Here is a 23,300-nt window from a genome sequence, read left to right as displayed (position 1 = left end):
AAATATTTTAATTTTTGTATGTGTCACATTCTGTGTCTGTCTCCCTATGATACTGTAAACGCTTGGCACCAAGTAGGCACTAAATAAATGTTTACTGAACAGACCTGTTGGTTAAGCATTCCTGAAACATATCCCATTATCTTTCCCAGATGAGATTTGGGGCCACATGACTTCTTTTACTGGATGGATCGTGTAACTCAATCTTTGGTTCAAAGATTGGTAGCAACTCTCCAAGCTTTGCAAACTTATTTATCTTAGGAATGACAGGGCTTGGCTGCTCTCCACGTCATGTAACAATTCTGCTATCACATTTTCCTCCTTGCTTTCTTTGTTCCCTCTCCCCCATCTTTCACATTCCTATCTGTGAGAGAGAATAAGAAGAAATGAAGACGAGAATACAAATCCATATTTCTCTCACCAGTTAAAAATATCCGTTTTACCATTAAGTGTGTTGTCTTCTCTCTGTGTCATAATTAAAACAGCTTAGTTTCTTTCTTTTAGTTTTTTTATTATTGCAGAAATAGTTCCCATTTATTGTAAAAAGAAAAACCAGAAATTATAGATAAAAACACAAAGAAGAAAATAAAATGTGTAAAGCCCCACGTCTTACTCAGAGATAACTTTTGAAGTACCTACTTCCATACCTTTTTTCCTATTTGCATATTTTAATAAAAATGGAGACTTTCTATTCTTGCTGTTAGGAAACTTCTTTTCACTAAATAGATTGAGAACATTCTCCCATGATTTAAATATTCATCTAGATCAGGGGTTGGCAAACTTTTTCTGTAAATAGCCAGATAGTGAACATTTTAGGCTTTGTGGGACATACTGCTGTTATAGTGCAAAAGTGTAGATATATGTAAATGAATGATCATGACTATGTTCCAATAAAACTTTATTTACAAAAACAGACAGTGGGCCAAGTTTGGCTCATAGGTTTGACTGTAGTTTGCCTATGTTTGCTCTAGAATATCATTTTTAATGGCTAAACAGTATTCTACTTTATCAGTATATCATGATTTACTTAACCAATCAGAATAATAGCTACTGTTGTTTGAGGCCTTATGCTGACCTTGGCACATTTCTGGGTTTGCTCTATGTACTTTCTTTTCCTGCCTATAACCCTGTGAAGTGTAGGTGTCATTCTTTTTATTTAACAGATGAGGAAACTCAGATAAAGAACAGGTAGGTAATTGGCCTCACTTTAGATGGCAAGTTGAAAAGACAGAATTTACATTTGTTTGATTTTGAGAGGCCAAGCTCTTAACCACTCATTACGCTTTTATGCATATTGGTGGTTATTTCCTTAGGATAAATTCCTAGAATTAAAATAATAAGTGCATTTTAAGGCTTTTGATCTATGTTGCCAGGTTGATTTGATGTCCGTTTCTCAGGTTGTATATAACAGGGCTTTGTTCTTCACACCCTTGCCTATAGTGGGGACTCTTAAACCTTTGTGATAATAGGTAAATCAAACCTCATTGTTTTAAATCACATTAAAAATTATAAATACAGATAAACACTAATCTTATGCATATGTCTCATCTATATTTTTAAAGATTGAAGTATAGTTGATTTACAATGTTGTGTGAGTTTTAGGTGCACAGCAAAGTGATTCAGTTATACATACATATATATCTATTTTTTTCAGAATCTTTTCCCTTATCGGTTATTACAAAATATTGAGTATAGTTCCCTGTGCTATACACTAGGTCCTTGTTGGTTTTTTATTTTTATATATAGTAATTTGTATATGTTAATCTCAACTCCTAATTTATCCCTCCCCTATATGTCTTTTTTTTTTTTTTTGGAGAGAATCTTCTTTTTAAAAAATTAATTAATTAATTAATTAATTTTTGGCTGTGTTGAGTCTTCATTGCTGTGCACGGGCCCTCTCCAGTTGGGGCGAGCTGGGGCTACTCCCCGCTGCGGCGCGTGGGCTTCCCATTGCCGCGGCCTCTCCAGTTGCAGAGCACGGGCCCCAGGCTCGCAGGCTTCAACAGTTGTGGCACGCGGGCCCAGTAGCCATGGCTCATGGGCTCTAGAGCGCAGGCTCAGCAGCTGTGGCACGTGGGCCCAGCTGCTCTGCGGCATGTGGGATCCTCCCAGAGCAGGGATTGAACCCATATCCCCTGCATTGGCAGGCGGATTCCCAACCACTGCGCCACCAGGGAAGTCCCCCCATATGTCTTCTTAAGTGAAATTTTCATTCATGTCTTTTCCTCATTATTCTTTAAGATCATTTGTCTCTTCTGTTGATTTGTTGGACCCTTTCAAATAAGGGACTCCTTTGGTGTTAATGTTACCTTGCTTGTTATGAAAATAGCCTGTTTACTTTAAAGAGATATTGTCTTTACAATTGAAAAGAATTAAAGAGAAAAGTATCCTGTTTTTAACATAATAGCACCCGTCAGACTTCTGGAATATAAAAAACAGAAAAAAAAAAATCTGTAAGTTAAGAGAGAACTTATTTCTTCTGGGGAACTTGTTCCTTTAGTTTCCATCTCTTAAGTCACTAGGGTTTGTGTTCTTTAATTGGAACTACTACTTTGTTGTGGCCATGGCAACACATCTTAGCTGCCATGAACAGCACACACCTTGACAATATATTTTTTTAGAGAGTGGTTTTCATTAACCAGTGCATTATGGAGAGTCTAGATGAATTAATGGGTGTAGACCCATAATTGTATAATAATAACAGTAATAAAAATAGTAAAATTAACAGTTACTATCTACAGATCACTTACTGTATTCCAGCCACAATGCTAAATGCTTTGTATTATTTAATCTCATCTTCACAGTAATCCTAGGTTTTGGCTATTGTTATTACCCCTAGTTTATACGTGAAGAAATTGAGACACCAAAAAGTTAAGTGGCTTGCTCTGGCTATACAGATGGTAAATACTGGAGTTTGACTTCAACCCTGATGCTTTACTGTTCTGAGTCTTACAGGCTTATTCTAAAAGGATGCTGGGGGGTATATGTTTACTTAAACAGTGTGAGCATGCATGGCAAATATCTTGATTGTAAAAGCTGGGGTTAGCACTGTGAGACTCTAAGACAACACTAGGATCAGTGGGCACAGTAACTGCCAGGATTTCAGAACCTATGCTCTTAAAAAGATCAGAGTTTTGATGCTTCATTAGATTTAAAGAGCCCAAAGGGTAGCTGCTTCAATATATTCTATCTTGGGCTTCTCTTGAGGACCATCAAATTAGAAGAGGGTCTCTGACGGGGAAGAGGTGGAATAGTAAGGCATCCTAGGCACTAGGACAGAAGAACCACTTCTTTTCTTCTAGTTTTATTGAAGTATAATTGACAAAATTGTGTATAAAAAACACAACATGATCATTTGATATAGGTATACATTATGAAATATTTGCCACAGTAAATTTAATTAAGACACCTGTCACCTCATGTAGTTACTTTTTTTGTGTGATGAGAATGCTTGAGATGTGCTCTGTGAGCAAATTTCAGGTGTGCAATACAGTATGATTAACTATAGTCACTATGCTATACATTAGATCTCCAGAACTTAGTCATTTTATAACAAAGTTTGTACCCTTTGACCAATATCTCTTCACTTTCCCCATTCCCCAGCCCCTGGCAACCACCATTCTATTTTCTGGTTCCATGAGTTCAACTTTTTTTTTTTTTTTCAGATTCCATATATAAGTGATATCGTACAATACTTGTCTTTCTGTGTCTAGTTTATTTCACTAAGTGTAATGTCCTCTAGTTCATTTATGTTGTCACAGATGGCAGGATTTCCTTCTTTTTTTATGGCTGAATAATATTCTGTTTTGTATATATTTCAGCTTCTTTATCCATTAATCCATCTGTGGACACTTGGGTTGTTTCCATGTCTTGGCTATTGTGAATAATGTTGTAATGAACAGGGGTACAGATATCTCTTCAAGATACTGATTTTATTTCTTTTGGATATGTATCCAGAAGTGAGCTTGCTGGACCATATGGTAGTTCTATTTTTAATTTTTTGAAGAACCTTCATACCGTTTTCCATAATGGCTGTACCAATTTGCATTCCCACTAACAATGTACAAGGGTTTCATTTTCTCCACATCCTCTTCAACACTTTTTGATGATAGCCATTCTGACAAGTGTTAGGTGATACCTCATTGTGGTTTCGATTTGCATTTCCCTGATGATTAATGATGTTGAGCATCTTTTCATGTACCCATTGGCCATTTGATTGTTTTCTTTGGCAAATGTCTATTTAGGTTCTTTGTCCATTTTTAAATTGGATTATTATTATTATTGCTATTGAGTTATATGGGTTCCTTATATATTTTAGATATTAACCCCTTATGAGATATAGTTTGTAAATAATTTCTCCTATTCTGTAGGTTACCTTTTCACTTTGTTGACTGTTTCCCTTGTTGTACAGAAGGTTTTTAGTTGGTTGTAGTCCCACTCATTTATTTTTGCTGTTGTTGACTGTGCTTTTGGTGTCATATCCAAAAAAATTGTTGCCTAGACCAATGTCAAAGAGCTTTTTCCCTATGTTTTCTTCTGGGAGTTTTACAGTTTCAGGTCTTATATTTAAATCTTTAATCCATTTCCAGTTAACTTTTGTGAGTGTCGTAAGAGAGGGATACAGTTTCATTCTTTGGATATAGATTCCAGTTTCCCCAACACTATTTATTGAAGAGATTATTATTTACCCATTGTATGTTCTTGGTGCCCTTGTCAATGATTAGGTGACCATATATTTGTGGGTTTATTTCTGGGCTCTCTGTTTTGTTCCGTTAGTCTGTGTGTCTGTTTTTAATGCCAGTACCATACTGTTCTGATTACTATAGCTTTGTAATATAGCTTGAAATCAGGAATTGTGGTGCCTCCAGTTTTTTCTTCCTTCTCAAGATTGCTTTGACTATTCTGGGTCTTTTGTGCTTCCATATGAATTTTAGGATTGTTTTTCCCAATTCTGTGGAAAATACCACTGGAATTTTGATAGAGATTGCATTGAATCTGTAAATCGTCTTGGATAGTATGTATATTTTAGCAGTGTTAATTTTTCCAATCTATGAACGTAGGATATCTTTCCATTTATTCGTGTCTTCTTCATTTTCTTTCATCAATGTCTTATAGTCTTCAGAGTACAGATCTTTTACTTCCTTGGTTAAATTTATTGCTAAGTATTTTATTGTTTTTGAAGCTATCATAAATGGGTTTGTTTTCTTAATTTCTCTTTCAAATAGTTCATTTTTAGTGTATAGAAATGCAACTGATTTTTGTACGTTGATTTTATATTCTGCAACTTCTCTGAATGTTTTTTATTAATTCTAACAGTTTTTTGGGTGGAATCTTTAGAGTTTTCTATGTACAAGATTGTGTCGTCTGCAAACAAAGATAGTTTTACTTTTTCCTTTCTAATGTAGCTGCCTTTTGTTTCTTTTTCTTGCCTAATTGTTCTGATTAGGACCTCCAGTACTATGTTGAATAGATTCTTGTCTTTTTCCTGACCTTAGAAGGAGTGCTTTCAGCTTTTCATTGGTGAGTATGATGTTAGCTATGGGCTTGTCACATAGGACCTTTATTATGTTGAAATATGTTTCTTTTACACCTAGTTTGTTGAGAGGTTTTTTTTTTTTTTCAGAAATGAATGTTGAATTTTGTCAAATGCTTCTGCATCTGTTAAAATGATCCTATGATTTAAAAAAATTTTTTTATTAGCGTTTAGTTGATTTACAATGTTGTGTTAGTTTCAGGTGTACAGCAAAGTGAATCAGTTATACACACACACACACACACACACACACACACACACATATATATTCATTCGTTTTTAGATTCTTTTCCTATTTAGGTCATTACAGATTAACGAGTAGAGTTTCCTGTGCTATACAGTAGGTCCTTATTAGTTATCTATTTTATATATAGTAGTGTGTATATGTCAATCCCCGTCTCCTAATTTATCCCACCCCCCTCCTTACCCCCTGGTAACCATAAGTTTGTTTTCTACATCTCTAACTCTATTTCGGTTTTGTAGGTAAGTTCCTTCGTACCTTTTTTTAAAGATTTCACATATAAGTGATATCATATGATATTTGTTTTTCTCTTTCTGACTTACTTCACTCAGTATGACAATCTCTAAGTCCATCTATGTTGCTGCAAATGGCATTATTTCTTTCTTTTTAATGGCTGAGTAATATTCCATTGTATATATGTACCACATTTTCTTTATCCATTCCTCTGTTGATGGACATTTAGGTTGCTTCCATGTCCTGGCTATTGTAAATAGTGCTGCAATAAACATTGGGGTGCATGTATCTTCTCAAATTATGGTTTTCTCCGGATATATGCCCAAGAGTGGGATTGCTGGATCATATGGTAGCTCTATCTTTAGTTTTTTAAGGAACCTCCATACTGTTCTCCATAGTGGCTGTACCAATTTACATTCCCACCAACAGTGTAGGAGGGTTCCCTTTTCTCCACACTCTCTCAGCATTTATCGTTTGTAGACTTTTTGATGATGGCCAGTCTACCTGGTGTGAGGGATACCTCATTGTAGTTTTTATTTGCATTTCTGTAATAGTTTGTGATGTTGAGAATGATCCTATGATTTTTATCCTTCATTCTGTTAATGTGTTGTGTCACATTTATTTATTTGCATATGTTAAACCATCCTTGCATCCCAAGGATAAATCCCACTTGATTATGGCGTATGATTCTTTTAATGTGCTTTTGAATTCAGTTTGCTAGTATTTTGTTGAGGATTTTTGCATCTATGTTCTTCAGGCATATTGGCTTGCAATTTTCTTTTCTTGCAGTGTCCTTGTCTGTCTGCCTTTGATATCAGGGTAACGCTGCCCTTGTAAAATACATTTGGGAGTGCCCTCTCCTCTTCAGTTTTTTGGAAGAGTTTAAGAAGGATTGATATTAATTCTTTAAATGTTTGGTAGAATTCACCAGTGGAGCCATCTGATCATGGGCTTTTCTTTGTTGGGAGGTTCTTGATTACTGATTCAATATCCTGACTCATTATTGGTCTCCTCAGATTTTCTGCGTTTTCATGATGCAGTCTTGGAATGTTGTATGTTTGTATGAATTTATCCATTACTTCTTGGTTATTCACCTTTTTGGTATATAACTGTTCATAGTAGTCTCTTATGATCCTTTTGTTTCTGTAGTATCAGTTATAATGTTTCCGCTTTCATTTCTGATTTTACTTCTTTGTCTCCTCTTTTTTTTTTTTTTTTTAGTCTTGCTAAAGCTTTGTCTGCTTTGTTTATCTTTTCAAAGAACCAGCTTTTAATTTTGTTTATCTTTTCTGTTACTTATATAGTCTCTATTTCATTTACATCCATTCTGATCTTTGTTATTCCCTTTCTTTTAACTTTGGGCTTAGTTATTCTTTTTCTGTTTCCTTGAGGTGTAAAGTTAAGTTGTTTATTTTAAATCTTTCTAATTTAAAAAAAAATTTTTTTTGGCTGCATTGGGCCTTTTTGCTGTGCGTGGGCTTTCTCTAGTTGTGGCGAGTGGGGGTTACTCTTCATTGCAGTGCGTGGGCTTCTCACTGCGGTGGCTTCTCTTGTTGCGGAACACGGGCTCTAGGCACGCAGGCTTCAGTAGTTGTGGCACATGGGCTCAGTAGTTGTGGCTCGCGGGCTCTGGAGTGCAGGCTCAGTAGTTGTGGTGCACGGGCTTAGTTGCTCCACGGCATGTAGGATCTTCCTGGACCAAGGCTTGAATCCGTGTCCCCTGCATTGGCAGGTAGATTCCTAACCACTACGCCACCCAGGGAAGTCCCTCTAGTTTCTTTTCTTTTTTTTTTTTTTTAACATCTTTATTGGAGTATAATTGCTTTACAATGATGTGTTAGTTTCTGCTTTATAACAAAGTGAATCAGTTATACATATACATATATCCCCATATCTCTTCCCTCTTGCATCTCCCTCCCCCCCACCCTCCCTATCTCACCCCTCTAGGTGGTCACAAAGCACCGAGCTGATCTCCCTGTGCTATGCGGCTGCTTCCCACTAGCTATCTATTTTACATTTGGTAGGGTATATATGTCCATGCCACTGTCTCACTTTGTCCCAGCTTACCCTTCCCCCTCCCCATATCCTCAAGTCCATTCTCTAGTAGGTCTGTGTCTTTATTCCTGTCTTGCCCCTAGGTTCTTCATGACCAATTTTTTTTTTGTTTCTTAGATTCCATATATATGTGTTAGCGTACAGTATTTGTTTTTCTCTTTCTGACTTACTTCACTCTCTATGACAGACTCTAGGTCCATCCACCTCACTACAAATAACTCAGTTTCATTTCTTTTTATGGCTGAGCCCTCTAGTTTCTTAATATAGGTGTTTGTTGCTATAAACTTCCCTCTTAGAACTCCTTTTGCTACATCCCATGGGTTTTGGTATGTTGTATTTCCATTTTTGTTTGTTTCAAAAAATTTTTTTAAATCCCTTTTGATTTCTTCTGTGGCCCATTGGCCATTCAGAAGTGTGGTAATTTCCACATATTTGTGAATTTTCCACCTTTCCTCCTGTTATTGATTTCTAGTTTCATACCTTTATTGTTGGAATAGATACTTGACATGATATTAATCTTCTTAAATTTCTTAAGACCTGTTTGTAGCCTAAGATATGATTTACCTTTGAGAATATTTTGTATGCACTTGAGAAGGATGTGTATTCTCAAGTTGCTGCTGGCTAGAATGTATATGTATTTTAGGTCTATTTTATCTAATGTGTAGTTTAAGTTCAGTGTTTCGTTATTGGTTTTCTGTCTGTATGATCTATCCATTGTTGAAAGTGGAGTACTGAAGTCCCCTACTGTTAATGTATTGTTGTCTATTACTCCCTTCAGATCTCTTAGTGTTTGCTTAATATATTCACATGCTTGATGTTGGGTGCACATGCATTTACAATTATTATGTACTCTTGATGAATTGATCCCTTTGTTATTATATAATGACCTTCTTTGTCTCTCATTATGATCTTTTTTTTTTTTTTTTTTTTTAAAGGAATGATTTATTTATTTATTTATTTTTGGCTGTGTTGGGTCTCCGCTTCTGTGCGAGGGCTTTCTCCAGCTGTGGCAAGCGGGGGCCACTCTTCATCGCGGTGCGCGGGCCTCTCACTATCGCGGCCTCTCCCGTTGTGTAGCACAGGCTCCAGACGCGCAGGCTCAGTAGTTGTGGCTCACGGGCGTAGTTGCTCCGCGGCATGTGGGATCCTCCCAGACCAGGGCTCGAACCCGTGTCCCCTGCATTAGCAGGCAGACTCTCAACCACTGCGCCACCAGGGAAGCGCTCATTATGATCTTTGACTTAAAGTCTATTTTGTCTAAGTGCTCCCTTATGGTTTCCATTTTCATGGAATATCTTTTTCCATCCCTTCACTTTCAGCCTATGTGCATTCTTAAAGCTGACATGAGTCCGGTAGGCAGTATTTCATTGGGTCTTTTTTTTTTTTTTTTTAATCCATTTAGCTACTCTGTGCCTTTTGATTGGAGAATTTAATCCATTTACATTTGAAGCAATTATTGATAGGTAAGGACTTACTATTGCCATCTTGTAATTGTTTTCTGGCTGTTTAGTAGTTCCTTTGTTCCTCTCTTGCTTTCTTCCCTTGTGATTTAATGATTTTTCTTTACTGTTATATTTAGATTTCTTTCTCTTTCTCTTTTGTGTGTCTGTAATAGCTTTTGCCTTGAGGTTACCATAAGACTTACATAAAACATCTTACAGTTACAACAATCTGTTTTATGGTGATAACTTCAATCACATACCCTTTTACTCTCTACCTTTTACTACCCACCCCACACATTTTATGTTTTTGATGTCACAGTTTACATCTTTTTACATTGTGTATCCATATCCAAATTATTGTACCTGTAGTTATTTTAAATCCCTTTTTTCTTTTAATTTTTATACTGGAATTAAGTGATTTACACATCACCTTTGTAGTATTAGAGTATTTTGAATTTGACTCTATAACTTCTTTTACCTGGGAGTTATATACTTTCATATGTTTTTATGCTATTAATTAACATCTTTTCATTTCTGCTTGAGAACTCTCTTTAGCATTTCTCTTAAGGTATTCCTAGTGGTGATAAACTCCTTCAGCTTTTGTTTGTCTGAGAAATCTTTATCCTTCATTCAGAAGGACAGCTTTGCTGGATAAAGTATTCTTGTTTGGTAGTTTTTTTCTTTCAGCACCTTGACTATCTTATCCCACTCTCTCCTGGTCTGCAGGGTTTCTACTGAGAAATCCACTGATAGCCTTATGAGAGTTCCCTTTTATGTGATGAATCCTTTTCACTTGCTGCTTTCAAAATTATCTCTTTGTCTCTGGTTTTTGATGGTTATAGTGTGTTTCCATGAAGTCATTTTTGAGTTGAATCTGATTGGGGACCTAGGAGCATCACATACGTGGGTGTCCATATATCTCCCCAGATGGGGAAGTGTTCAGCCAGTATTAGAGGAACTACTTTTCTTGGCCACCTAAATTACTTCCAGATGCCTACTAATTTAGATGCAAAACTCCTTTTCCTGCCAATTAAGATTTCCCAAACTATAATTTTTGTCTTCTATCACATGACTCCACAATACACACCCAGTTCTCTGGGCAAACAGACCTGACCCAAACACAGCTTGTGCTTTCTCTTTTCTTTGTTCAACCTGTTCTATCTACTTGGAATGTCTTCAGTTTCTCTGTCCCAACCACAAGTCTCCATCTGTCAGAATTATGGGCCTCCTTCAATCCTGTAATCAAACTCTATCTAAGGATCAATTCCTGATTTTTACAGACAAAAGTGACTTCTTTCCCTCTATTTGATTCTTACAGTATTTATATTATTTTCAAGTCAATTATAACCTACTTACTTCTAGGATAGCTTTTGTGTGTGTCCTCTCCCTCCAGCTCCATTGGAAGGTCCTTGAGAAATGGGATCAAATTCATTTTTATATTCCCTGTAGGACTTACATGGTTTCTTAAACATAGTAATTTTCTATAAATAAATGATGGCATGCCTTAATCCTGTTCTTAGAGATCCCAACTCTGGAAGAAAGGAAACTGCGGTTTAGAGCTTTGTTACGGGTTGAATTGTGTCTCCCCCCATAACCATACCTTAAAGTCCCAACCCTCTTTGCCTCACATTGTGACCTTATTTGGAAATAGAGTCATTGTAGATATAATTAGTTAAGATGAGGTCATAGTGGAGTAAAGTGGGGCCCCTAATCCAGTACAGCTGGTGTCCTTACAAGAAGGAACATTTGGACACAGACACACATAGAGAGAACACCATGTAAAGACTGGAGTTACGCTGCCACAAACCAAGGAGCTATGAGAAGTTAGGAGAATAGCCTCGAGCTGATGCTTCCCTAGAGCATTCAGAGGAAACAAGAGCCTGCTGACACCTTGATCTCAGACTTCTAGCCTCCAGAACTGTGAGACAGTACATTTCTGTCAGTCAGTTTGTGGTACTGTTACGGCAGCCTCAGGAAACTGACACCAGCCTGGTGTTTTCACCATCCTCAGAACAAACAAGATGGGGTGTTTAACAGCGTTTTTCCTCCTGTTCTAGGTGGAACTGAGGGCTGAGGTGGGGTGACCAGATAACAAAGTAGCCAGAGTCTTCTCTGTCATCTGCGCCTCTCGTGCACAGCTCCAGCCTCAGAGTTCTGACAGCCCTCTTAGCAGCTTTAGCACTGGCCACTCAGCAGGTCAAAACTGGATACACAGGGTTTCCCTTCCAAATCTCTTCCTCCCTCTTAATCTCATCTCAGTTACTGTTATTGTATTTCTTTCAGTCCCTCTGGTGAAAGCATTCTGTGATCCTTCCCTTTCCTCATCTCCAATTTTTAAAAATCTGGATTTCTGCCTTTTTTTGAAAAACAGATCTGGGAACATCAGACCCTCATTACCGCGTGGTGATAACTGGCCAGACTGAGGGGCTGCCCCTTAATGCAGAGAGTGTGTTCTTGGTCCTGCCTATTCCCATCACTCCCATCACCCCTCTTCCCCACCCCCCCGCCCTGGGGAAGTCAGAGTCAGAAGTCAGGGCAGAGCATCTGATCCTGGGCTCTGAATCAGCCTGCACCTTTGTCTCTTGCTGTGTCACTTACTGGCTGGGGGGCCTCCTGAGGGAGGCTCTTTAATCTCACTGGGCCTTTGGACATTAATCTGTAGATGAGATAATAATGGTGCTCACCTCCTGTGAACCTTGAGAGGATTAAATGATTTAACGCACATCAAGAGGTTAGACCCTGGCCCCAAGCAGGCCTTCCATAATAGTTCACTTATATTGTTACAGAGTCAAGAAAATCTTATTGGCATTTATCCAGCCTGCTTTCTTATTTTTCATAAAGGAGGGCGTGGTTACTCCGCAGTTTTTCTTTGTTTCTCCTCATCCCCCACCAGTTTGACACAGTAAGAGATGTGGTAGTTTATGCACGAAGAAGCAGGGCTGGCCTAGCAGGGAGTTTGGAGCAAAGCTCCTGGGCCACTCCTGGCAGCTGAGACTCCCCTGTGCTTACCTGCCTTCTGTGTTGTTTAGGATCCAGTGACCAAAGGCATAGCTTGGTGACTGGCCTCCTGAGGCCTCCAGCTTCCCCGGTGGGGGGGAGGGGGGGCGGTGCCTCTAATTAGGTTCACTGTTGAGGACACAGGTATTTACCTTGGAGGCAGGAAGGGCTGCTGGGAATAGCTGCTTAACTTGAAATGCAGTCAGCAAGTCTGATGTTAGTTAGAGGCATGTTACCTGTGATTTGAGGCCTTGGCAAAGCCTAGACAAGCACAGTGAGGACCCCCACTCCCACCCCAGTTGTTTCCACTGTATTCCCCTTATAGGGCCTCTCTGAAGCAGAACTGACTCATTAAGCTGATATTCATGGACTGGATCTTTGTTAATCAATAGGGATTTACTAAGCAATTCCTGGGTGCCAGATACAATACCAGGTGTTGATAATAAATAAAATGACAGGTGACACACAGTCCTGCCTGTAAGGAGTTTATAGATAGAGATGGGGAGATGGGTGAGACAACACTGTCAGTGGGGCTGGAGGATCACAGGTGTGGGGTATGGGATCCAGGGTGGGAGATCCTGACACAGTCTGGGGTTGGGACCGGCAGTGACTGGGAGATCATCATACTTGTCATTGTTGATCTAATGTCGCAATAAGATTGAGCTTTGTCAGGACAAGGATTGCAACTATCTTTTTATTGCTCTGTCTCTAGTGCTAGCCCAGTGGTTGGCATATAGTAGAGGCTCAGTAAACATTTGATGAATAAGGGAATTAAATGATATCTAAACTGAGAACAGAAGGATGAGGGGCTCGCCAGGAGGCAAGTGTGTGTGTGTTTGTGTGTGTGTGTGTGGAGTGGCAGGAAGAGGTGGAGTAGAAGGGAGTGGCAGTAGGAAATACAAAGGTGAGGAAAGACATTATGAGGAGGAAGTAGCATGAGCTCCTGGTGGGAGACAAAAGGCTGAAATTCTGGGAACCGTGGCTCAAATGGTGGTGTGGAATAGAGCCATTTCAGGGAGGCATGGAGCAGGCTGATGGTGAGGTTTTAAACAGAGGAAGAACATGATTAGATTTGACACGCATGTTGTTATGGATTGGAGAGGGCAGAGTAGAAGCTGAGAGGCCAATTCGATGACTTCTGCAACAATCTTGATTAGAGATCGGGGTGGTTGGACAAATTACTGACAACTGAGATGGGAATGCAGATAGATTCAAAAGCAACTAGGGATGTAGAATTGTCAGGACCTGGCATTTGTCTATGGAGAAGGAAGGAAAGATGTCTGAATGATGTCCACACCTTTGGGGGATGCTAGTTTACTTACGTGGTAAACAACAGAGAAAGAAGAGCAGCAGGGAGATAAAAGCACAAGTGGACACGTTGAGTTTGGGTTGCCAATGGGAAGTGCATACATCAGTCTTAACCTAATGAGAACAACCTGGCTTGAGATACGGGTTTGGACATTCACTGACGTATGAGATCAGGGTTTCATAACCTAGAGGTCCAGAGATACAATTCAACAGGCCCATGAACCTCAGAAATTTCTTTGAAAATGTAGTGTATGAACGTTACTCTGGAGAGTTAGCTTTGTATCAACTTTCAAAATGTCCATGTCTCCAAATAGGTTATCCCTTGATCTACGTGGTTATGGAAGCTGGAAGGAGAGATGAGGTTTCTCAGGCACAGTGGGAAGGGAAGAGATATGGCGACTGTGCTGTGGGGCTGAGAGTCCCTGTGCTAAGTCGGGGGTGGGGGCAGAGTATGGGGCAGGAGACGAAGACCTACCGAAAACATTAGGTTTACTGTTTATAAAGCAGAGTCACAGATATTATTGTTTTATGTCTCAGTAACTCAACTAGATATTTATCATTTCACTCTGGGTCATTTAGAGGTCAGTATAAGACACAGAAACTTGGCCATGAGTTTTAAACAAGAAGGGATTTAATACAGAGAATTAGGTGCTTAAAAACCACTGGAAGGGCCAGCCTTGGGGAAAGATTTCCAGAACAATGTGGAACCACACTCAGAGCACACCCCGGCAGCTGGCATCCCAGCATGGGGAAGCTGGGACCAGAAAGCCACTATGGCTGCCACTAATGCTGTAACCGCTTCTGGACCCTCAGAAAGCTGGAGAAAGGGTTCTGGGACGCTGCCGAGGTTAAAAGGTCTCATGTTTCCATGACCGTCCTTGACAGCAGTGAACAGTCAAGAAGGAGCCAGAAATGGCCCCCGTCTTACTTTTACCTTCCAGAACATCTTGCATGAATGCATCTAATTAGTGGAACCTAATTAACGCCCCCTCCCCAGGTTTAGGGAAGTCTGGAAAATATTTCTAATTATTCCACCTCTCTACCTAAAAAGAGAGTGCAGTGGTAGAAGAGGGGGTCTTTTTTTCTAAGGGGCTAGATGGTAAATATTTTAGTCTTACTGGGCCACATGATCTCTGTTGTAGCTACTCAGCTTTACCATCATAGTGCAAATCAGCCATAGAAAGTACATAAGTAAATGAGCATGGTTGCGTTCCACTAAAACTTTATTTATGAAAATGAGTGGTGGGTTGGTTTTGGCCTGGGGGCCATGGTTTGCCCACCCTTGAGTTAAGCAAGCCAATTCACAATAATTACCATGGGTTCTTTTTAACAGATGATGGAACTAAAATCGAAGAGATTCAGGGTCATTTAACTAGTGCAAGTGAAAACACACCCCAGTTATTTTGGTTTCAAAGTTCATGCTCTTTTCAGCAAACCATGATGCTGAGCCCCTCTCTTTGGGAGACGTGTGATCTAAAATAGGAGAGAAAATGTGCACTTCATTGTTATAGAACGTGGTAAAAGCCCCAAGGATGGTGAAAAATATTTTTGCATATGAGGCCTTTTTTGACAAGAGGATTCAGGACGAGTTTCATTGTGAAGTAGTTTGAGCTAGGTGTTGAAGAAAGGTGTAATTTTAACAGGTGGAGATACTGTGGGGGTGGAGAGGTAGGGACCAAAGAGCACTTTGGATGGAGGGGGAAACTTCAAGGCAAGTTTAGGAAAACAGCTAGGAATCCAAACTCATCTGAACATTGTGACTGTCTAGGGTTTTAGCAGAGATAAGGCTAGATTATGGAGAACCTTAGACGTTAGGATTAGGAATCTGGACGTGAAAAGCATAAGCAGTGGCAATTTTTGAACAAGGCTGTGATACACACACATTACTTCAGGAAGAATTATCTGGTACTGTGGTGCAGAATTTTTTGAGATCAGAAGATACTGGTAACAAGAATCCACATAAGTTATTGCAGTATCTTTGTATGAGGATACAAAGGAAGCAGTGGATATGAGGGATGTCTTGAGCCATTCCTGGGACTTGGAAACTTGTAAGTGTGGGAGAAGTAGAAGGATGGCTTTGATAGTGAGAAGTGAGAAGAATAACAAAACTTGGAAAGCTGGGAGAAGGAGCTTGTTTTTGTAGGAAAGGTGGTGGGTTCCATCTTGGATATAAAGTGCTGAGGGGATAAATGGAAACATGGAGCAGGCGATTGGAAATAATGTCCTTGATCTTGAAAAGAGAGGTGGTTGGAAATTGTCACATACAGCTGGATAGAGAGCCACAGAAGAACTCAGATCTCTGAGAGGGTGTGGATAATGGACGATGCCCAAAGCAGAATCCGGAGGACTTAGGTCCTCAAGAACCGGGAGAGGAACAGGGATAAGAAAATGGGGTAGGAGGAGTAGGTGGAATGCCAGGATGGGTATTGCACCAGAGGAGTCGAGAGGAAGAGCTGTTTGCAGTGGAAGGACCGGCCAGCGGTGTAGCATGCCACAGGAGGTGGAGAAGAATTCACCAGGGGCCACTGGACAAGGCGATCACACCATCGTGTTGCGTGGCCCCTGAGAGGGCTGTGTAGAGTGGGGTGAGTCAATGGAGACAGAAGGCTGGGGACCATTCTCATGAATAGTTTGATACAGAAAGGAAAGAGAAGAGAAGACAGTAGATTGAAATTTTTGTTTTGAAGTTGACTAATTCTTCAGTGCCTAAATACCACACGTGACTTCGCGTGTCAGGATGTCTCCTGATTTCTCCCCTCCCCCACCACAGTGGGTGGAAAGAGGAACATCATCTAGATCTGGATTTCAGGATTCATTCTTTGGTCCTTTGCTTGTGTCTGACTTGACGATGCCTTTGGCTCTGCCGGTGGCCTCTCCTGGCAATCTGTGAGGTCGGACACAAATGTGAGCAGTTGTTGGGCGACTGCTCAAAGCCGTGTGGTCCCCTACGTTTGGAACACGTACTAGTTCCCATCTCAGTCTCCACTCAGCGGGAAGAAATCAGTCTCTGACTTTGAAATTTCAGAGGTTATACATTTGCAGAATATGAAATCAGCGTATCGATGATTTTTGTCTCAACTCACAGGATTCCTTTAAACTCTGCTAGAGAATGGGTACACTGGGTTGTGAAAATTTAGTCTCTCCAGGTTTTTTTCTAGAAAAACGTTAAGTATGCCCAAATCCCAGAGGAACGGAATATTTTACATCGGTGCTTTCTGTGATAAGAAACAAAAACAACACACACAACAACAAACAACAAGCCAGACAAACTCTAGAGTTTCAGATGGAAATGATCTCATCAGTCTAAATCAAGGGCGTATTCTAACTCATTTCCTTTCACACCTCCGTCTGTGGCTTCTACAACATAATCAGCTTGGTTTCAAATGAGTTATGAAATGGATGTAAGAAGAGGTAACTTGGATTAATATTTTTCCCTCAGTGGAATTCACTTCCTCACTCTCATATTTAAACAGCTGTGTTATACTTAAATGGCCCTGAGTTATGTTTCTCCAGAGCTCTTTAGAGATTTAGAAGTGTTATAGTACTCTTTCACATTTTTATAGAACTTTAGTTGTTGAAATGTTTAGATAGCCATTAATCTCATTTGACCTCACAACAATCTGTGTGATAGGCAGTGCAAGTATGATCATTAAGCCCATTATTGCAGATAGAGGAACTGAGATTCTGAGTGGTTAATTAACTAGCCCATGGTCACACAGGTTGTGAGCAGCAGATTCAAGACTGAAGGTCAAGTGTCCCAGCTCCAAATTCATTACTTTTTCTTTTTTTAAAAAAAAATTAATTAATATATTTATTTTTGGCTGTGTTGGGTCTTCGTTGCTGTGCACGGGCTTTCTCTAGTTGTGGCAAGCCGGGGCTACTCTTTGTTGTGGTGCGTGGGCTTCTTACTGCGGTGGCTTCTCTTTGTTGCGGAGCACGAGCTCTAGGTGTGCGGGCTCAGTAGTTGTGGCTCGCAGGCTCAGTAGTTGTGGTGCATGGGCTTAGTTGCTCTGCGGCATGTGGGATCTTCCCGGATCAGGGCTCGAACCTGTGTCCCCTGCATTGGCAGGCAGATTCTTAACCACTGCACCGCCAGGGAAGTCCCTCATTATTTTTTCCATTATGCTTTGGGTGGCATTTTTGACATTAGCATTTTCTTTCATTCTTAAGCACTTCAGCGTATAAGCTTTGTAAAACATCATGGTTTCTGGTAGTACATTGATTGTGGAGGGCCAGGAGCAAGAAACCACAGACTTTAAATGACAGTTACTCTTATTGGAGGTTTGGCCTTTATTGAATGGAGGTCTTTTGTTAAGGGAAGGTATACATTGATATAAGAGGCTTGCCAGTCTTTCAAAAAATGGAAACTTCTGGGCTCCTTGGGGATGGCTAATGATGATGATTATGGAGGAGTTTGCAAATGTGAAGTACTTTATAAATCCTGGAGTAGTGGCAGTGGACTGTACTGGGGAGAGATTTTTGCATCTGATATTCTTTGGGCACTGCTGCTTTTGGCTCACTCTGGTTTTATAAATAAACCTGTTTTGCTTCTCTTTTAGAAATGGTCTGTTGTCTAGCTTCATGGTGGTTTTCTGTACGTGTGAACTTGTGCTTTAGTTAAATTAAACACTTGTGCTACTGCAAAACTGAATTTAGTAACGTTGCCAATATCTTAGCTCTCAGTAGTCTTTAAATATTCTTAACCCTGGGAGCTGGCCCAAGCAATAGCTTATTCTTTTTCCTGTACCACTCAGCATATAAATCCTGAATTACTGCTGACCAAAGATACGTAAAGTACAAATCAATGAGCATTTTGTTTCTGTACGTTAGGGAATGAGATAGTGGGTGAAAGAAAACCCCTGGATGAGGGCTTAAAAATATTGTCAGTGTTCTATGGATTAATGGAGCTGAGGCTGCTATTTTATTCATTTGTTGACCACCATGTCTTTACACTGCACTGAAAGGGTTTTTTTAACAGCTTTATTGAGGTATAATTCACATATCAATGATTCACCCATTTATTTTTTAATTCTATTTTTTTGTGGAGAACAAGTGGTTTACCTTATTTTTTTTTAATTGAAGTAAAATTGGCTTGCAATATTAGTTTCAAGTGTACAACATAGTGATTCTATATTTTTGTACATTATGAAATGCTCACCATTGTATGCCTAGTTACTATCTGAAACCATATAAGATTATTTCAATATTATTGACTGTATTCCTTATGCCATACATTATATCCCCATGACTTAATTATTTTATAACTGGAAGTTTTGTACTTCTTAATCCCCTTCACCTATTTCACCTAGTCCTCCCCACCCTGCTCCCCTCTGGCGAACACCAGTTTTTTCTCTTTATCTATGAGTCTCTTTCTGTCTTGTTTTGTTTGTTCATTTGTTTTGTTTGTTTAGATTCCACATACAAGTGAAATCGTATGATATTTTTGTTTGACTTATTTCACTTAGCATAATGCCCTCTAGGTCCAGCCAAGCTGTCACAAATGGCAAGATTTCTTTCTTTTTTTTATGGCTGAGTAATATTCCATTATATTTTTTGTATATATATATATACATGTGTATTATACATATATATATGTGTATATATATATACACACACACACACATATATATATATATTGATGGGCACTTAGGTTGCTCCCATAGTTTGGCTGTTGTAAATAATGCTATAATGAATGTTGGGGTGCACATATCTTTCTGAATTAGTGTTTTCATTTTCTTTGGATAAATACCCAGAAGTAGAATTGCTGGATCATACGGTAGTTTTATTTTTAGGAACCTGCATACTGTTTTCCACAGTGGCTGTGCCAGTTTACATTCCCAGAAACAGTGTACAAGGGTTCCCTTTTCTCCACATCCTTGCTAACATTTGTTATTTGTTGTCTTTTTGATAGTAGCCATCTGACAGGTGTGAGTTGTATCTCATTGGGGGTTTGATTTGCATTTCCTTGATGATTAGTGAGGTCGAGTATCTTTTCATCTGCCTCTTGCCCATCTGTATGTCTTCTTTGGAAAAATTTCTGTTCAGTTCCTGTCTATTTCTTAATCGGATTTTTTTTTTTTTGATATTGAGTTGTATGAGTTCTTTATGTAGTTTGGATATTAACCCCCTTGTTTTGTAATAGGCACGAGACCATTAGTACGAGACCCATAGTGCCAATGGTCAGCCTCGCAGTGGTCCTCATGGCAGAAAGTGCAGTGAGAGGCAGATCAGGGCCTTCTCCCCGGGGGCCTCCAGTCCCTCCAGCCTCGGGGCCGGCGGGTGAGCTGGGGGGCCTGGGGACAGGCTGGGGGCTGTGTTCTGCAGGGCTCCAGAGCTCTTACCAAGGCCTCCCATTGGCCGGGCCCAGGCCTTGAAGAAGCAGCGAACCTCTCCCGCATCCCTTCCTCTGTGACCTAATGCCTGCGGCGGTCTGCATGGGTCGCAGTGCATGGAGGTCTCAGCAACTGGAGTATACGGACACAGCCATTAAGGTAACATCTTCAACCGGCTTCAGTCTCTCCTTTCAAGTTTCAAAAATTAGTCCAGCTTAGATCAGTTGTCTCCCCCTAGGAGGTGGCCAGAGGTCAGGGTTAAGGTGTAAGGACACTGCACATCATTACTTCAGGTCCACCTCTGTGGCTGGGGCTATTCTCAAAGAAGGGCAGCTGTTTTGAGCTGGGAATTCACCTGATGGGCATTTGCTACAACGTGTATTCCTATTGATCCTATACAAATGGTTCTCTCCAGTTTAAATGAAAAGCCTAAGGGTTGGCTGGGTCCTGGGTGCCTGGCTCCCTCAGTGATGATGGCTGGGGAGGGTCTGGGGACCTGGCCCTGAGGGCGCCGCCAGCTGAGATCTGCCTCCTCAGCCAGGCCTGGGCACTGGGGACGGACCCAGACTGGGTACCGGACAAACACTCCCAGGCCAGGGTATCCAGCTGTGCAGGGATCCCCTCCTCTTATCCAGGGCCTAAACCTTAGAGGGTGAAAGTTGAGCCTTAGGACCTTGCCCTTTTTTGTCAGAACAAAGAATAACATGTATTTTGGTGGAGGGTTACAGGAACATTGTGACCAACACGTGACCTGACCTCAAGAACAAAGGATCTGACACCAAGAAGTTTGCAACAACTAACCACATCCCTCCCTCACCTTCCCTATAAAAGGGCTTTGCTGAAAGCTTTCGGGGAGTTCGGGGTTTTTTAAGGCATGAGCCACCCATATCCTTGCATAACCCTGCAATAAACCTCTCTCTGCTCCAAACTCTGACGTTTTGATATTGTTTGACCTCACTGTGTGTCAGGCACATGGACTTGCGTGAGGTAACAGTTGGACATATCATTTGCATATATCTTCTCCCATTCAGTAGGTTGTCTTATCGTTTTGTTGATGATGGTTTCCTTCACTGTGCAAAAGCTTTTTTAGTTTTATGTAGCCCCATTTGTTTATTTTTGCTTTTGTTTCCCTTGTCTGAGGATTCAGATCCAAAAAATATTGCTAAGATCAATGTCAAAGAGCATACTGCCTATGTTTTCTTCTAGGAGTTTTATGGTTTTAGATCTTACATATAAGTCTTTAATCCATTTTGAGTTTATTTTTGTATATGGGGTAGGAAAGTGATCTAATTTCATTCTTTTGCATGTAGCTGTCCAGTTTTCCCACCACCATTTATTGAAGGGGCTGTCTTTTCCATTGTATAGGCTTGCCTCCTTTGTCATAGATTAATTGACCATGTAAGTGTGGGTTTATTTCTGGGATTTCTGTTCTGTTCCACTGATCTGTGTGTCTGTTTTTGTGCCAGTACCATACTGTTTTGATTACTGTAGCTTTGTAGTATAGTTTGAAGCCAGGGAGCATGATACCTCCAGCTTTGCTCTTCTTTCTCAAGTTTGCTTTTGCTATTCAGGGTCCGTTGTGGTTCCATACAAATGTTAGGATTATTTTTCTAGTTCTGTGAAAAATGCCATGGATATTTTGATAAGAATTGCGTTGAATCTGTAGATTGCTTTAGGTAGTATGGACATTTTAACAATATTAATTCTTCCAATTCATGAGCATGGTGTAGCTTTTCATTTATTTGGGTCATCTTTAATTTCTTTCCTCTATGTCTTACAGTTTTCAGAGTACAGGTGTTTCACCTCCCTGGTTAAATTTATTCCTAGGCATTTTATTCCTTTTGATGCAATTGTAAATGGGGTGGTTTTTAAAATTTCTCTTTCTGATAGTTCATTATGAATGTGTAGAAATGCTACAGATTTCTGTATATTAATTTTGTATGCTGCAACTTTACTGAACAATTTACCCATTTAAAGTATACAATTTAATGATTTGGGGTATATTACGTTATTACTTTTTGAAAATTGTGGTAAAATGTATATAACATAAAATTTACCTTTTTAACTTTTTAATGTACAATTCAGTGGCATTAATCCATTACCTTCATAATTTCGTGCAACCGTCACCACTATTTTCAAAAGTTTTTCATCATCCCAAACAGAAACTCTCATTAAACAATAACTCCACCTGAAAGGATTTCTGACTATGCTTTGGTAACTACCTTCAGCTGTATGTAAGGCTTTTGAGGAAGATTTTGTTTAGTTTCTTCTTTTACAGGAAGTTTATTCTTTTAGGGGAAGGTCCATGTAGTCATGACACAGGCTGGTTCCCCTCAGGAAGCAGCCTCTGTGATGAGTGTGTAGGACATTGTTAGGGAATCTCTCAGGGTCAGCACTTGGGGGGAGGGGGAGGAGGCAGAGTTGGGCAGAAGGAGAAGATGGGCTTCACTGCAGTCATAAGGCCTCCTACCCAGTAGGAATTCTGGAACTGGGATTTTCTGAGGTAGGGCAACAAGGATGGGTCTTTTTTTTTTTTTTGCCACGCTGCGCAGCATGCGGGATCTTAGTTCCCCGATCAGGGATAGAACCCGTGCCCCCTGCAGTGGAAGCGTGGAGTCTTAAGCGCTGGACTGCCAGGGAAGTCCCAAGGATGGGTCTTTGTATCTTCATATCCTCCAGTCGTAGGAGGCAGCAGGCCCAAGAAGGGACATGAGCTTAAATTAGTTAACTCTTATCAACCAAGCGCAATTTGAGAGAGGGCTGACAGCCAAGGGCTGTGAGCCAGCAGCATTCCCAGCAGCTGGGGGATGGAATCTTTGGTCAGTGTTTCCAAACGCCGCTGCCCACTGAGTCACCTGGGCACCCTCAAAAATGCTATGCCTGGTTAAACTGATGTGGGATGAGAAGCGGGTGTCAGGAGTTTGAAATGAACAGCGGTTTGGGAATGCCTGCTCTTAGTCCTGAAGAGGCATAAGCATAGTCTGCACCGCTGTGGGAAATGGTTGAGTTTTGGAGTCAGGAAAATTTGAATGTGGCTCAATATTTTCCTAACCCTGTGAATTCTTATTTATGTTCTGCTGATAACACTTTGCTGCCAGGGTGTTAAACATGTGAATGGGTGTGCATTTGGGTGGGAGGGCACTTAACAAATGAATACGAAA

At 40.2% G+C, this 23,300-nt stretch overlaps 1 protein-coding gene and 1 long non-coding RNA gene across 2 annotated transcripts in view; one reads left to right on the top strand and one right to left on the bottom strand.

Moving 5' to 3' along the window:
• RGS6 (regulator of G protein signaling 6) overlaps positions 1–23,300 on the top strand; it is a 588,332-nt gene that overhangs the window by 68,312 nt on the left and 496,720 nt on the right. The gene's annotated exons all lie outside the window — the stretch shown is intronic.
• The window catches only part of LOC309655987, a 32,975-nt gene continuing 16,862 nt past the window's right edge, over positions 7,188–23,300 (bottom strand). Inside the window, exon 2 of the long non-coding RNA XR_014261108.1 lies at positions 7,188–7,787. This is a non-coding gene — a long non-coding RNA (uncharacterized lncRNA). The remainder of the gene's footprint in view (positions 7,788–23,300) is intronic.

The sequence above is a fragment of the Balaenoptera physalus genome, assembly GCF_965194825.1.
Source record: "Balaenoptera physalus genome assembly, chromosome: 2".
Taxonomy (NCBI): domain Eukaryota; kingdom Metazoa; phylum Chordata; class Mammalia; order Artiodactyla; family Balaenopteridae; genus Balaenoptera; species Balaenoptera physalus.
This window is presented reverse-complemented; position numbering and strand designations above follow the sequence as displayed.